Raw genomic sequence first — 16664 nt, forward strand, 5'->3', positions numbered from 1 at the left:
GAAACCTGTATGTTGTATACTGTACATATCTCTCACGCACACAGTACCATGGGATTTCAGAGCTGCTTCGCTTTGACCTGCTGGCATTTCTGGAGGCAGAGCAGAACAGATCAACTCTCCCTGCAGCCTCCCTGCTGGGCAACACGGATCTCACTGAGCCGTGTGTGTGTGTGTGTGTGTGTGTGTGTATGTGTGTGTGGGGGGACTGTAGTTGTCCTCGCCGCCACCAATTTCCACAGAGTCTGTCATTCTCAATCAGCTTGCTGTGACTGAGATCATTAACTGTGAGTGGCCCACAGTGCCAAAGATCTGGGAACTAATTTCAAATTATGTTTGAGGAAACTGTCTGCAGTGATTGTAGTGTACATGTCAGAGTATAAAGAAGATATAATACGTGTTTTCTCTGCCTTTGGCTATGATTTAATAATGCACAGCCTCTGTTACCTCAAACCTCTACTGCGTGTGCACACTGTGTATATAATACACGTGCTGAACAACACCTGCTCTGAAAATTGGCATAAGACCAATATTAGGCTATACCTTATGCACATGTATTATTCTCATGCTGCGCAACATAGGTTTCACATCTGATATTTATGTTGATGTAAGCATGTATGCACTGCTGCAAAGATCGTGAGGACACGTGTTACACTTAACTGCCTCACCTTTTAATGTTTTACTTTCATTAAACATTCTTGCTTTTGTTGTTTAAATGAGTAATAATTCATTTGTACTGATTCATGAATCTGAGCGTCTGACTTAACTTCTTCGACCCTCGCACGCTATTTCATCTACCATTGCTTTATTTCATCACAAAAATAGTCAATAACTCTGCTGAGACAGTTTCTTTCTTAAAACCTCGCCTTTTCATCATTTCATCACTTACTCAAAATCACATGAAACATTCACTCACCACGAGACATGGTTGCTGGTTGCTGTTTAGACTTAAATCCACATTCACGGCGATGTCACCTGGAAGTATTCTTGTTATGTTGCATTTTGTTCACAGCTGTTTCATGCTCTGATGTAATCATGGACAAAGACTCACACAGTTAGAATCAAATGCCCTGACAGATATCTAAACTGCAAATTGTAACAAATTTGTTTCATCCATTTATTTTTTATTTATTTTATATGATGGAAATGTAGATTTTCTGTATCGAAAATGCTTCAGATGTGTGTATGTGATGCTGATATAGATGACTATAACAAAACAATTTTCCTCATGTACCTTAAGAAAAGTTGTAGGTTTCATTTAGTTTTAAACAGACTTTGCTGGAAGACACACAGCATCTCATTATGTGTGAAGAGGAACCGATGAGTTGAGCTGGACGTCAGCCTGTTCTCTCAAAAGACAAAAGTTCAAACGTCACTGTCTTTAATTAATGGATCATGTTATTTGGATGGTAGCGCAAAAGCCTTGAGGAAAAAAAAGAGCCTCATCTATAAAAGTTGGCTTGCATCACACTACTGTAAAACTTGTTAGAAAAAAATAAACTTAATGACATTTTTCAGCAAAATTCCCTTAGCACTCATCTGATTTGTATTGCTGTCACATAACCAGCAATAGAGTGATAAATCATGAATTATATAACAGTGGTGCAAGTCTTTGCTGCTAATTGTCTTTCCCTCATATACACACGTATTTGCTGAGTTTCTGGAAAGCTTAGTTATCATCAGTTTCCTCCATTTAGCCACTTCCAAAGACCTAAAGTCTAACAAAAACATAAACCTTTATTAGAATATTTCATTAAACGGATACAAACAGAGACAATCCCTGTTTTGAATCATTATCAATCACATTAAAATGCATCCAAACTCTTCTCTTGTGATCATTAATGCGTCCCTTGGTCAAGTATTTTGTTTCATTAACCAATGTCCACCTGCCACATTTTCTACCTCATTAGCAGCCTGCTACTTCAGCTCGCTACTTAAGCTTGCAGTAAGCGTAGCACAATGGTCTCAGGGGAGAATAGGTGACCGGTGTGGCTCTGCAAAGGATGCGTTGTTGCTTATATGGATGAATACCAATGAGTGCACAGGTACGTCCTTACCATGTTAAATTTGAACACTGAGGAAAGATGGGGCAAAACAAACGAGACAACACAAGCTGTTCACCCCAAGTTGAGATAAATATTGATTTTTATGTCAAATAACACATTTTTGGAGTTTACAGAGTGATCCCCACCTGCATACATTTTTAATATCCATCATCACTATTCCCTGCCTTCTTGCAGTTTGTCTTACCACTCAGTACAAAGCAGGGTCATGAGATTCAGCACGCTACGTCTCTCAAAGAAAACACTGTTGCAACCAATTAGTAAATAAATAGATGGCAATGATTTCCATGAAGACTGTATGGGCTTGGAGAGAAAAGAAAATGCAGCACAGTCAATTAACATGCATTTACTGATGTAATGACAGCATCATCCCACTAAACCCACACATACTCATCCATTCAGTCAAGGTCTACCGTTCCCTATTGATCTGATTGCTGAAGAATGTTGTGCATTATGCGCTATTCATCTCAGTTCAATGGATGTATTGCAGCAACAAACTACAGAAAAAAGCCTTGAGGGAAAATAAAGTTAATATATGTGCACAGGAGGTGATGCTATGGTCTGTATGTTTGCAACTCGATGAATATTGTCCATCAGAGGTGAAGTGCAGTGAACTGAGACTTCATTTTACAGTATAAAAAACTATTATGCCGGAGATATATAGGTACATTTCAAAGCAAAACTGAAAAAGCTGCACAAAATGAACTCTCTCTCATTAACACTTTTACTGTATATCTTAGGCCCCTTCTCTATGTTCTTCCAAATATTCTGCATAATATCCCATTTCTTTTTCCTCTGTTTTTCCACATGGAGACAGAGTTGTGTAGCCGAATAGGGACACTGGTCCATTAATTAACAGAGCAAATGTGGACAGACTCAATAAAATGTAAAGAATTGGTGGGCAGAGATTTCATGTCAATTATGTCTTGGGAAACCATGCAGGGGGAAAAAAATAGGTCATAAATATAATATGAAGAGACTTTGGAGTTGATGTAATTAATATGAGCAGGAGGGACTGATTACGAGCAAATTGGTGTTTTGGGGTGTTTAGATTAAATTGGCTGAACACTGAGATAGAGCTCAGGTGTGTTTTTAGTGATGATTAAGAAGCAACAGCTGAGCTCCCTGATCAAGGCCGAGCTGCAGTGAATTCCCATGCTCCAAAAGTCGGCCTGCGCTGATCAGCAGCAACACAGAGTGCACGGACCTGCCAGGTTAATATCGCCTGATATTTCCAAGGGTGAGTACAGAGAATTAAATAATAAGGATAGGAAAGTTTTGACATCAATATTACACACCTGACTTATTCAGAGAAGTCTGAACTTATATGGTTTCCATGACAACTAATGTTCATCCTCCACGTAATAAAACATTGATTGCGAAACAATGGATGTGAATACCAACAGTCAACAGCGAAAGAATGCACCAAGCAGAACTGAATAGAAATCATATAAAGCTGGCTAAACATGACTCAGCTAAAATCAATAGAGGCTCAAGGTCAGTCTTTTGTTGGGTATTGTTGTGGCTGGAAAATGTCAGTGTGCATATAAGGTGGTTTTCGGCAACAAAGCTCCCAACAGATTGAATGAAACAGATCACATCTGACTAAGCAGGATGACGCTCCAGGTGTAGCCATAAAAACTGACAGTGGGATTATACAACAACAGACACAGACAGACGACTGTCCACCCTCTGATGTGCTGTTTAACTGCACCGTAGTTGTATGTCTGGATCTAAAACTAAACAAAATGAAAGATTCAGTTTGGGATACAGTTTTAGCATTGATGAGGCATGTCAAGGTGATGATTTATTACAATATGTATATTATAATCATCTTTATTTGAGCTAAACATGATTGAAACATGCTTTTAAGAAATTTCATCTAAGCATCTGTTATTAATTAACTTAATTTTCATGTTTTATATAATATGAAATATGTCATGTATGGAATACCCTTCAAAACATCACCAAGCCTTAAAAACAAACTATCCCTGAACTGAGCAGGTCAAGGAACTTGTTGGACAATGACACACAAATTCATGTTGTTGACTCCTGAGAGTGTCGAGGGGACAGAGAGATCCGTAGCTTGTGATTGTGAACTTGTAATTGTGTCAGTTTACTGATGTCCCAGTTAATCTATTAAAAAGGCCTACCGCTGTGGCATCATTAAAAACACTGCTTCAAGGAAACAAGCTAATCAATAACAGGCTTAATGCGATAAACCAGTTTTTAGGTTCTGAAGAAAAGAAATCGTGACATTTTCCACTATATATTATTGATAATTCTGCCCTCAATAATAATTGTGCTGTTTTTAAGAAGTGGGTTCTTCATTTCCAAGCACTGTAATTAGAATCGGGTGTTAATGAACAAGCTGCTTGTTAGTGCCACAATGACACAATAAACCTGTTGTGTACTGAGAGGAATGTCTCGAGCAAACAAACCTCCCTCAGCCTCATCTGGAAGTATTGACGTGTCGCCATAGCAACCCCGAGCCACATTCAGCAGAAATGAAAACATTTCTGAGAAGAGACAGAAAGCATTGATGAATCCCCTCAGACCTAACACAAAGAAAAGTTATAACACTCACAAATGCTGAAGGACTTTTCTCCTTTTACTTGACGGTGGAGATAAAAAAACAAACTTAATTTTGGACATTCATCTCCACCATCTTCATCATACTTAACTGTCTAACTTGGGGATGTCAGGTAACAGGTAACACTTTATTAACCATATTACAGCAGTCATTTAGTGACCTCAATATCATTTTCATTTTCACGTTGCTTGGACTAACACAACATACGCTGAAGTGTCAAGGCCCTCTAGTGGCCTTTATAATTACAGCTGGAGCACAGGAGGTAGACAGCAGGGTGGGGCGACCACAGATGTCCCATAACCTTCTCCAAGTACTTAACAAGTGGTAACCTAAACAAATGAGGCATTTGTACCCAAACCATCTTTCCTTAATCCCTTAAAACCCACTGGTTGGTGGGCCCAGCATGCATTAGAAGTAATACAACCCACAGGCCAGTGGGTGTTAGGAGGTTAAGGATTGTGATTTCGATTTAGAAAGTTGGTCCCTCCATTGAAAAAGGTGAGACTTTCTAAGAAGTAATTAGAAAAAATAACAAAGTGTTCAGTTCGGTTTGTCCTGGCTTCACATCACATTCATCTCCACCATGTCAATCTCCAAGTCCTTGTGCTAATCCCTTCTCTGATTCCCCGTTCATACCTATGACTAAAGGCCAATAATCTGACCCCCACTTGAATATTTTATACTTGTTTGTGCTTCCTCTTCTAGGGCTTTGAAGAGATTTGTCGAGGGAACGCCTGTCATCCATTATTCATTATCCTATGTCAAAGTCACCATCACTACTCCCTCAGCTTCAGCTGCCACACAATATTACCTGCTGCTCCACCCACCGCCAACTGAGGTGAGTTCAGGGATACAGAGATTGGACACTTTTCTAAAGCAATGACAAGTAAGACTTTAAGTGCCTGGGGCAACTCTGGCATTCTGGTATTATGGCAATAGTTTGAGAAGGACATTGTCACCTTTTTCACTCTGTGACTTCAGATGTGTCAGAGTCTTTCTATTGTAAGGACAAGGGTGGTATAAGAAGTTGCTTCTTTATACACCTTTCCCATCCATTATCTGATATTTGGGAACAGGATTACTGACATGGCCAAAATCTTAAAATTCTAACATAGGATTGGGTTAGATGATTATTTTAGTTAATAGCATGCTCACAAGGGGCATAATCAAATTAGCATCTAAATCTAAAGCCTTGGTCAGTGGCGTATCTCAGGGTCACTGGACAAAAGGGTTTCTGGATGATGAGTGTGGATGAGTGTGGTTGAGGGCTCACCTGGGGCCTACAGCACATTTTTGCCCTGAGGCCTTCCCGTGGGTTGATCCGGCCATGAACAAAAACAAAAGACTTCAATTTCAAGTTGAAAGTGGAAGTTCATTTTTTTACCGTCCAGGTTTTAGACACAATTTCTTTTTGTGCCCATCCTTTGGTCTGACTGTTATAGTTTTCCTGAATGTTTCCCTTCAGCTTTCAGAACTTTATTGTGAGTTCAATTCAATTCAATTTACTTGTTTAAGAAAGAAGGGACCATGCATATTTATGAACATTTGAATGTAAATATGCTAGATTGTACCCCCAGGCTAATTTCCATCTGTGGTCCCTTAGCAAGTTGATGTTATGAGGAAGAACAAGACAGCATAGAAAAATGGGACTACTAGTATACAGCGTTTACAAAGTGCCCAGTGGTAAAGTGCCAGAGTGGTTGGGAAAGACTGAACCATCAACAGACTTACAAAATGCCAGTGCAGTATTTGGGTTAGGGTGGCAAGGTTATTGCACATTTGTCAGTTAAACATAAATCAACATATATTTACACAAAGACAAATGTCAGTTTCAGCCCATTGTTCACAACTCAACTCCCACTTCTTTCAATGGAAAAGTTTTACAAATCAATTTTATATTGATGACCTAGTCAGCAATAAATGGCAAAACAGACATACGATGCACAGTGGAGCATTTAGCAGCTAAAAGGAGGATTTTTCTCTCCAAAATTGGTAGAGACCAGAAACAGAGCAAAAAGACAGTGAATATTGGACTAAATCAGATGGACAGTTCCTGATGATGCCAATATTTGAACAAATTTTGTTCACTGAATCACTTAGAAAGACGAATAACTAGACAAATAACTAAGTCCAGTTGCTTTCGATTTAACCTCCTTTGAAATACTATGACCTGGACAAATGAGAATATGCACCGGCTTAGAAAGACAACAACAAAATTTTTTTTGCACATACAGTAGCTATAAACTTAAAATCTCTGAGGTGAGATTATTTTCTCTGTTACGAAAAGATCCTTTTTTCAGCAACATACCACGCTCAACATTCATCCAGAAGGAAATAGGTGTACATTCATGACCCTTAAACCTTGTAAATTCCTGCAGTAGCCATGGTACAGTACCTTTGTTTTGTTAGGTGAAGTGCTCTTTTCCACACTGACAACAGCCCTGCAATCGGCCATGACTGTATGATGTTCACATATTCATCCAGTAACAGTGAATACAGTCATAACAGCATCATCGACCGCCTACAGCTTGGCTAATTGGCAAAGGCTTGGGTCCTTGAATATTTCATATCAGACATTAGATTACGATCAAAATGAGTCTCTATTTGCCTATAATGACCCCCAAAAGGTTAAGGATTGGCTCACTACTGAGGCACTCTCTGTGTGGCCAGGGACTACTGGCTCAGCTAATGACGCTCACAAGTCCATTAGAAGAAACTCTAGAGGCAAACTAATTCAGGCAAGTGAGTGAAACACATTCTCTCTAATTTGTCATATTTAAGTTTCAGTCACCACATTATTCATGTGGTCAGATAATGGCCAGTTGTGAAGGAAGTAGGTGTATTGGAAATACCACAACGTCAAAATGCCTCATGACATCTGAAAGACTTATTCACATCTATTTAGAAAAGAAACAAAAGCTGAAAATGCTTATTCATGTTCACAAAATGTTATATCATTATGTAAAGTGTATGCTATTAGTGAATAATTATCATTGATGATTGTGAAAGAAGCATTCTAGCTGGTTTGGATCTGCAAAATATCTGGCTCAAAGGTATAGGGTTGGAGATCCTGGAAAATGGTTCTAGCAGGCCACATTTTGAAAATACACACGTCCAAAGTCCAAGCCCTTTTCTTCAGACTTCTCTCCAATGTGACGCCTCCAGAGCTCAGGAACACGCAACGCTTGTTCAGCATTGAGTTCGCATCATGGTGAAGCCGCAAAGGTATCATGCTTGTGGCAGGGGGGCAACCGCCATTCCGACATCCCACCAGTCCGACATAGGCCTCTAATTGTCTAAATGGCAACATTTAATTTTCTATCAAATGTCCCATCATTCCGACAATTTTTGCCTCCTATGGCGAATGACGGTATTTTTTTTCTTTTTTCAAACATCCTGCCTTTCTGACAATTCCTTTAATAGCGTATTTTTCCCCCCCTTCTTTTCACCTTTAAGGTGCTAAATGTTCCAAAACTTAGTTTTTTTTTTCAGTGTTGGTTGCACTACAGTGGATTTTTTTTTCTCTCCAAAAAATCTGGTTGATGGGAACGGTGAGACTGAGCTTAAAAAAACAAACTCTGGAGAGATGAGAGGAACTACTACTCATACTAGTACTAGATCCCTTTTATATCACACAGCTGCTTCTGTAATTAATGTGAAAATATTGATCAGAGCGGCTTTAAGTAAAGCACATGTGTAAACGTGTTTGCCTTTCACCACGGGCAGGCTGTATGCTCATCCAGGTGATCAAATAGGCAAACATATCCTCAGTTAATTGGGCTCTTAATGACTCTCAAACAAGCCACACAAAGTGTAGAGTGAGTTGTAAATTTATTACAAACAGGAAATTTGAAAGAGTTCTTATGTTTGCGTAATATTCTGTTGACCTAAATTAAGCAAACATTGTGCGGCTGTAATATACATGTAATTGCTGCTATTAGTGTCACAGTGAAATCTGAATACAGATGAAAGGGAGCATCTGTGATTGTGGTAGACAGAGGGTCACAGGTGACTTATTCCCCCTGTTGTCGGGATTTGTTGCACATTTTGGACTGAACAACAAACTCGTCCCCGTGCCTGCGCGAAAACTTTCTATGATGCTCAAGTGCAGGTCAAATATAAACTCTTCATGCGTCATTCACGTCCAAATATAGTTTACACAAATACTCAGTGATAAAAGAAAAAACTGTATGCTGTCAATGTTGCCTCTGGCATTTCAAAGAAGATGAAAGAGCTGCGTGGCAGAAATGTCAATGTTTACTAAATATTTCATCTATCTGACGTGACCACTGAATAGTCATGTAGCAGGGTATAATCTCTCAGGAGTCAAATGTACGACTGAATTAGCTGTTCAATTTACATATCAAAAGCCATCGCAATTTCCCAGCTCAGGACTTGGGTGGGGTTTGAAACGGTGCAGGCGAACGGGGCAAATGCAAGTCTGCGCGTGTTGTTTCGATGTGATTGATATGCGGTGTGATTATTCCGTGCTGACATAAATTGAAACCTGGTTGTTGTCACTTCACCTCCAACATGTGACATCCTGAAAAATTGTGAAGGAAACAAGTTTTATATTAAAAAGAATGCATTAGGTATCACACCTGTCTCTTCCTCGGCACAGACACAAATCAATTCCCTCACTTCTTCTAATGTTTGAATCCATTTTAAGTACCCCATGTGCTTTTTTGTAGAGATTGTCATATTTCTTATTGAGTTTTTTTCATTATGTATGAAATATATAGTAGTTGTGCTGTTGTCAGTGTGAGTATAAATGTGTTGAATGTATTTTGCTCTGTATGAAACACAAGGTTTGCAACATGTAAGGTTTACATCCACGTTTACAATCTTCTTCCAGGCCCAGTTAGATTTTATTTGTTGACATTGATCTTTACGCTATGAACTTGTCCAACATTGTAATTCCTTTGACATGAGCTGCCCCACACAGACTTTAACAGTTTCATAACATAAACTAACAGGAGACGTTTGATGTCTGTTCAGAAGGAGAATTTCTTATCTGTCACTGACAACGACCGTAGAATGAGCTCGATTCAATGGTCACTCAGAGGAAGCTTTATAAATACTTAATAGGTGGGGTGAGTGATTTATTCATCATAAGTCATCAGGCATTCCCGCCACAGTATTGATTTCTGATGGTCTAGTTGGCTGAGTGATGATCAGATGCTGTCACAACAGTAATTGTTTTATTCGATACCAAGTAACAGGGGATTCAATAGATATCGATTTCATAATAAAGGGTATGATATGTCCAATTGGACAATAACTTACACAGTGTCAGTACTTAAAAGCACAGTTCACAGTTTCTCAGACATTACTTCATCAAGTCTCTCTGCATCACCACAAGTTTAACTTATTGGAACAGTTTACATATAATCCTCATAAAGACACAAAAAACACATCTTTTCCTTGTTTTATCATTTCTGGTGTCACTGTTTCATAATCCTGTATAGCACTTCGAGCTACTGTATGTCTGTGCTAATATGGTACAACAATAACCTGACATTCTTCCATTGGAAAACAATGGATTAGGGCAAAATTAACTAACCATTTCATCTTAAAGTGTGACATAACACCACACCAGCCTCCAAACAACCCACAATAAATCAGAAAAAAAACTGTCCAACAACACACACTAAAATGCTGTGGGAAATTACAGTTAAGAATTAACAGAGAGCTGTCACTATAGGCAACCTGCTTCATATTACACACCGTGATGGGATCCATTGTTGATACAGAAACATTGATTAGATTAGCTTATATAAAGGAGTATGTACTGTACACACTCATAACCACAGCGAGTCAGTGGCCAAGGCAAGAGCAGTAACATTTCTTAATCACTTCTCACTTCTCAGCTAAACACATTCTCATTTTTGTTCTCCAACATTTCAATTCTCCTTGCATGCTACTGCCGTGATGAGCGTGTGTCCGCGTGTGCCATTGATTGCCGACACGTTGAGCAAACAACAGCCGCCTGCAGCCGGGCCAGTGGAGAAAAGACTGAGCTGAAGTCTGAGCACACAGTGTGCCGGTGAACAGGGCTGACCTTACGGCAGGGAGACCTGCAGAGAAAGTGAAGCAGCCTCTGCCTGCAGCTCTTTGTTCAGCAGCTCCAAAGTAGCAGAGAGACAGGGAGGGTTTATTTTTGTTTGTTTTTCATGTCAGGAACCACCCAGGGATGCGACTGAGCCTGGTTGTTTTTAATTGCACACACCACCTTCGTGCTTTAATTACATTATGTTGAAACTCATTGTGCTGCATCTTTTAGAGGTGTTGGATTCAAAGCTATGCTAATGCTTTTGAGGGGGTTTAAAATAAAACCCGGGTTATTCCTCTCAGCCTCATGAATAAACACCGAATGGCCTAGTTATCCCACAGATTTGGGACAACAATAGTAATGCACTTTAAGGTCCTGTAGCCATGGGAGCATGTGGTGGAATACGTTACATCTTTACTGCCTGTCTATGAGACTGTGCACAACCTTGACTCATGTACTTTGACCCACAGAGATAAGGCAGCCCGTGCATGTATGTAGGCATCCCTCTTAGCAACCTCTCCACCGTGCTCTCCAAAGACCGACCATCTCAAATTTCATAATCCCACTGTTTGCATGTATGAGCATGCCCATGACCGAGTACGAGAGAGGGACATCGCTCGCTGGATCTCCATGATTGTCCACGAGTGTCTCAGAGAAAAAAAAGCAATTTAGGTTTTTGATACTCTGGAACATGATGAATGAAGTGTGTTGAGAAATATGAGATTTTGATTAAAAGAGATGGAATTGTGATTCATGACGTGTCTGTGAGTGTAAAAATTGGAGATCAAGACAGTTCAATGGGATTTTAGATTTTTCAGATAGAGGAGAACTTCATTATCGAGTGAGTTATTCCTTTGGAAAAGCAACATTGTTTCATGCAAAACTAAAGTGTATGTGCATTTATTGGATTCATAGCCAACTTAAATACATCAAATCCATAACTTGCCTGAGGATGTTGGGGAGCATACATCAGTCCGACTGCCCAAAAGTCCGACGGCTCATTTCTCCGACTACCCATTCTACAGTGTTAAGGTTAGGTTTAGGGTAAGGTTAAGGGTTAGGGCTACTTAAGTCGGAGAAATGGAAGGTCGGACTAATGGACGCAAAAATAAAGAAATGTATGGTCGGAGAAATGGGTAGTCGGACAGACGTCATGCGCCCGAGGATGTTGCCCCAAAGATACTGAAAGCTTCATGGATATAATTTAAATATACTCAAATAAAACTCAGTGGCACAGTGAAACAGAGCACTGTTTCTGTCAGTATAGGTTTGTTACATTGTCACTGCCATTAAAACTTACATCATCCTAATATGATGAAACTTAAGTTTGAGATATTTTTTTTTTTTGACATTTTAGAAGGAGATCAAACTCACAGATATGTAGAGTTAGCACAGCACTCTTGAGTCCAAAGTGTTTCTCCAACTGTCTCCGTTAGTTCAAATAGAAGGCTGTAATAGATAATAGTAAATATTTGACCCTATGATCCCTAGAATTAGATTTCATATTAGATTTGGTGCAAGCATGCACAAATACCCTGTTAAATCTGCATCAAACCTGGAGAGAGGTGCTGCATGATGGACACACTCAGCGACTAATAGTTGCTGATGTGAGCTCCACATACCACACAACTACGCAAGCAAACAAGTTGGAACCAGCAGCGAGTTAAAAGAAGAGCCGTCTACACAATGACACAATTAGACAAACATACTGTCACATAACAGCATTACACCACAGGAGGAATGTTTACATCCTGCAGGCACTGGAACACATCAAAAACACTAACATAAAAGTTAAGTATAAAAAAAAAGTAGACTTATACTAATAACGTGTAAACTGGATTTTAGTGTTGTGGTGTCGTGGTTGAGTTGGAGCCGCATAACTGTTTTTTATGGTGTTGCAATGCAATGTAGAGCAGGAACTCATATTTGGATAGTGGGGTAAAAATTACTTAAATAACACTCAGCCCGAGTATAATTTAATTGCCCTTTAATTAAGTACTGTATCGAAGTAAAAGTACATAGTAACATTGCATATTGCCTGGCATTATGCTCAAGCTACGTATAGTTGAAGGCTGGAGAGTGGGTTAGCCTCTCCATCCACCCGGCCCCAGCAGCCCTGTTTGTTGTGGTTGAAGCTGGTCAACACTTTGCTTCTCTCCTGTGTTAGCCTAACATGTGTTTAATTGCTGATATCACATTCACACTCCCGCATGCATTTGTTTGCTTTCCCTCCATGTGGTGGTGTGTAGGTGGAAAATGCAAATGTCACCAGTAATATGGTGTACCTACCTCAGATAGCACTGAACACACACACGCAGGTTTATACTGTGCATATGCAATGATACGTATAACTGAATGATAATAGTGATGTAAAACCAAAAAATGACAATGAATTACAATGACCTGAGTGAATGAGACTCACCATTCAACCTTGACATACATTCTTGACACACTGTCTCATGTCTCGCATGTCTCTTTTTTGTGCTGTCTCACACCTTTGAAGCACACCTCACCTGCCAATTTCTCTTTCTCTGGGCTGTTAAAATACACAGCCACAGGAATGAACCTGGAAGAGCAGAGAGGAGGGGAGATTAATATGGCTTCAAGCCTGGTGTTGACCGCAAGCTTGACATTCAGAAAATGTGAAATGAAATACGTAATGGTGAGAACAAGGCTGCAAGTGCGGTAAGCAAAGAGAAATTACCTGAACTTTGTCAAAAAAATAGGTGAAAGTATGAATTTCCTCCATTTCTCCTTCTTCTTAGATTCATATGCACACATTTATCTCAGACTACAGTACGTTCTCACTAAGATTTTCTTTTCTGCAGACTTTCAGCCAGTTTTCTACATCTAATGTCTCAGTCGGCTTGAAAAAAAAGATAGTTTATGTAGCATGTTATGAAAGTAAATGTGCTGCATGAAGAGGTGCTCAGTGTGTGTACAAGGGCGTACAGAATAGAAAATTGAAAAAAAGAAAGAAAGAAAGAAAAAAAAATCCTGAACTAGAAGTTCAGGCCCTGCGTCCTCTCTGACCTCCGTGCACCTGGCGGCTAATTGCTGAAGTGGGCATGAATGTCAGTGTCAGTTTTGAAAAGTGCAGCTCTCACACAAAAATGAAGGGTCTGTTTCACTGTCTCACAGGTTTTTTGTTCACTCAAATTTTCCCAATATCACAATATCTCCCATCTCCTAACAGTACTGTAGTTGGCATACGAACAAAGCAAGAGAGACAACCTTGTCTGGGCTTGTAGCTGCTACAGAGGATGAATCTGATACATTTTAATGTCAAGGAGAACATTTTGTTGAGATGTTGCACTGTGGAAGGAAACAACCTGAAAACACAGTGTGGTCACATCCATTTTCTACATTTTTACTTCACTAATTTCAACATAATTTTCTTGTTCCTCTCTTTCACTCTCTCTTAGCAGACTGCTCTCGATCTACTTTGATCATGGCCGTCTTTAAGTATCTCCTCTTACTTCACACACCTACTCCACCTCTATTTGAACCTCCTGCTCTCCTCCCACATCTTAAGCTCTCTTCGTTGTGGCTCAGTCGCCCTGCTGCCTCTCCCCTCTCTCTTTGCCATGATGAGCGCCTCTCTCTCCATCCACTCCTAAGCCTCCAGATGCCACAACAAGACACAGACAGCTGTTCTTGTGTGTACAAATAATGACAATGAGCCAAGTGTGCCATGAATCAACACTTGTGGCCCTTTTTTTCCAAGTAGCTGAGTTTTGCTGATGTTGTTTCTTAGGCACTCTTTTCGTTCACTTCATTGAACATATTGGTCATTCACATCATTTACGCATTCATAATGTTGATGACAACTGCGTTGTGCGAGCTGAAGCTAAATTTAGAGTGTTAATTAACCAAGGTCTCACTCAGGCTCTGGTTGTTCTTGCAGTTTGATTTGTTTATGTCACTCGGCAGAGACGCCTCCCTCATGCTCTGCTGGCGATCTTGTTGTGCATTTGAATTTCTGAATGTAATACAGATCCATCATGGCCGGACCAGGTCTGTCAATACAACACCTATTGAAGACTTTTTGCTTTTACTGTGATCATGATGAAATCAACAGCTTGCAGATATACTGCAAATAATATAAGTTTTCACACACTTAACCCTCTCAAAAAATAGTTATTATGTCTTGATTTCTTTCACCTTGGTACACGGATGTGTTGATTAATTGTTGCTAAGCAACACTGCATCTTAACCACTACAATAGTGTCAGCCTGGACCAGGCAAACACACCTAAACCTGAATATCAATGCCACAGTCTGACATTAACCATTAATAACATCTTAGTTTTTACATTTGACACATAATATTCAAAACCTTTAAAATATTGTGTGCTGCACTGGTATTTCAATACTTTTCTTATATAGTTCAATAACTGGTTTTTATAGTAGGTTTTTCTAATCTTTTTTTAATTAGGTGTTGATTTTTCTCTACAGCAGTTTACATCCAATGAGCAAAATGTATATTACGTGATATCAAATAGTAATACACCCTGAATATTTGTAGATTTAATTCTGACACTCTATTTGAAATATGTTGGTTACATTTTGTTAACTACAGTCACGAGCTCCTAGGTTTTACCTGACAAATATCCTTTATAGGATTAGGATCAGACCTCCATAACCATTGTTTAATGCACACCGGCTTTCAGGCTGATTAGACCTCCTCCCTGTTTGACGGTGGATTGTGCTCTGCCGAGAATCCCATCAATGTCAGGTCAATGAACTGTACTAATAAGGACAATAAAGGTGTAATTTGTCTTAACGAGTGCAACAAAGCTAATAGGAGGGTGAGTGCCAATCACACACGACCTGAACATGCCCACAGAGTCCAGAGGTCTAATCAGCCAGAACAATTAAAGTCACCTTTGAGGGGAGATGTGTAGTAATATTCAGCATCACCATGATGTTGGTAAAAAAAATACAAATTCTATCAGAAATTTCTTCTCAGGATTTTTCTTCTTCCTTTTGTGATCGGTGTAATGCACTTTTTGTAGCTGCAGTGGATGTTCAGACAGTACTGTCACACTGCTAATTCACACCAGGACGGAGGTGGAAATTTCAGGTTTTGTGCTGCTGCACTTTTAACAAAAGACGGACGTAGCTGTATCAAATAAATGTCGTCACACCTTTGTCCGTGTGCACATTAATTACTTCAGTAAAACTTTCACAGTGGGTCTCTCTCTCTCTCTCTCTCTCTCTCTCTCTCTCTCTCTCTCTCTCTCTCTTTCTGCCCCTGCTCTCATGACTACACAACAGTAAGTTTCAAGATGTGCTTTGTTGCTACTTGATCTCCTTTCCCCCCCAGGAGACATTGAACAGAGAGAGCAGTGTCTGCCTCCATCTCTGCGTGCATGTCAGCGGCATCTGTTCCATCTCTGCTGGTTTATTGGTTGATGAATAAACAGTCACCAGATTTGTCTTGGCTGTGTAATATCAATGACAAATCTGGCAACCCCCGAGACGCTTGTTCTCATCTGTCAACAGTGAATTGTTATGGAGATCATTCATTCAACCCCCCCCTACCTCTGCCCCCAATCCATATACCAGTTTGCTCATTGTGTAACTTCTCCACATGGTCATTCTTTCCTCTGATAAGATAATTTGACAGCATAGGATCAGAATCTAAATTCTGAACCCATGACAAAGTAAATACTACAATATAAATATTTTGTTACTGTATTTCAGTCATGATTTCTAGACTGAAAATATAGAAACTTTTGGAGAGCTTTTCTCTTAACAAGGATTAATCTGAAATAATGTCCAAAAGCTTTACTTCTTTAAATATCGGCAACAACCATAGACTGTAAAAAGAATGGACGTAGCGTCCGTGACGTCACCCATTGGTTTGGGGGAGTCTGTTTTGTGCCGCTACTACGGGGGTTTGAGCCGCGCCATGTTGGATTCTACTTGCCATATTTGGAGCGGTGCGGCCGTTG

The sequence above is a fragment of the Trachurus trachurus genome (genome assembly GCF_905171665.1).
Source record: "Trachurus trachurus genome assembly, chromosome: 20".
NCBI lineage: Eukaryota > Metazoa > Chordata > Actinopteri > Carangiformes > Carangidae > Trachurus > Trachurus trachurus.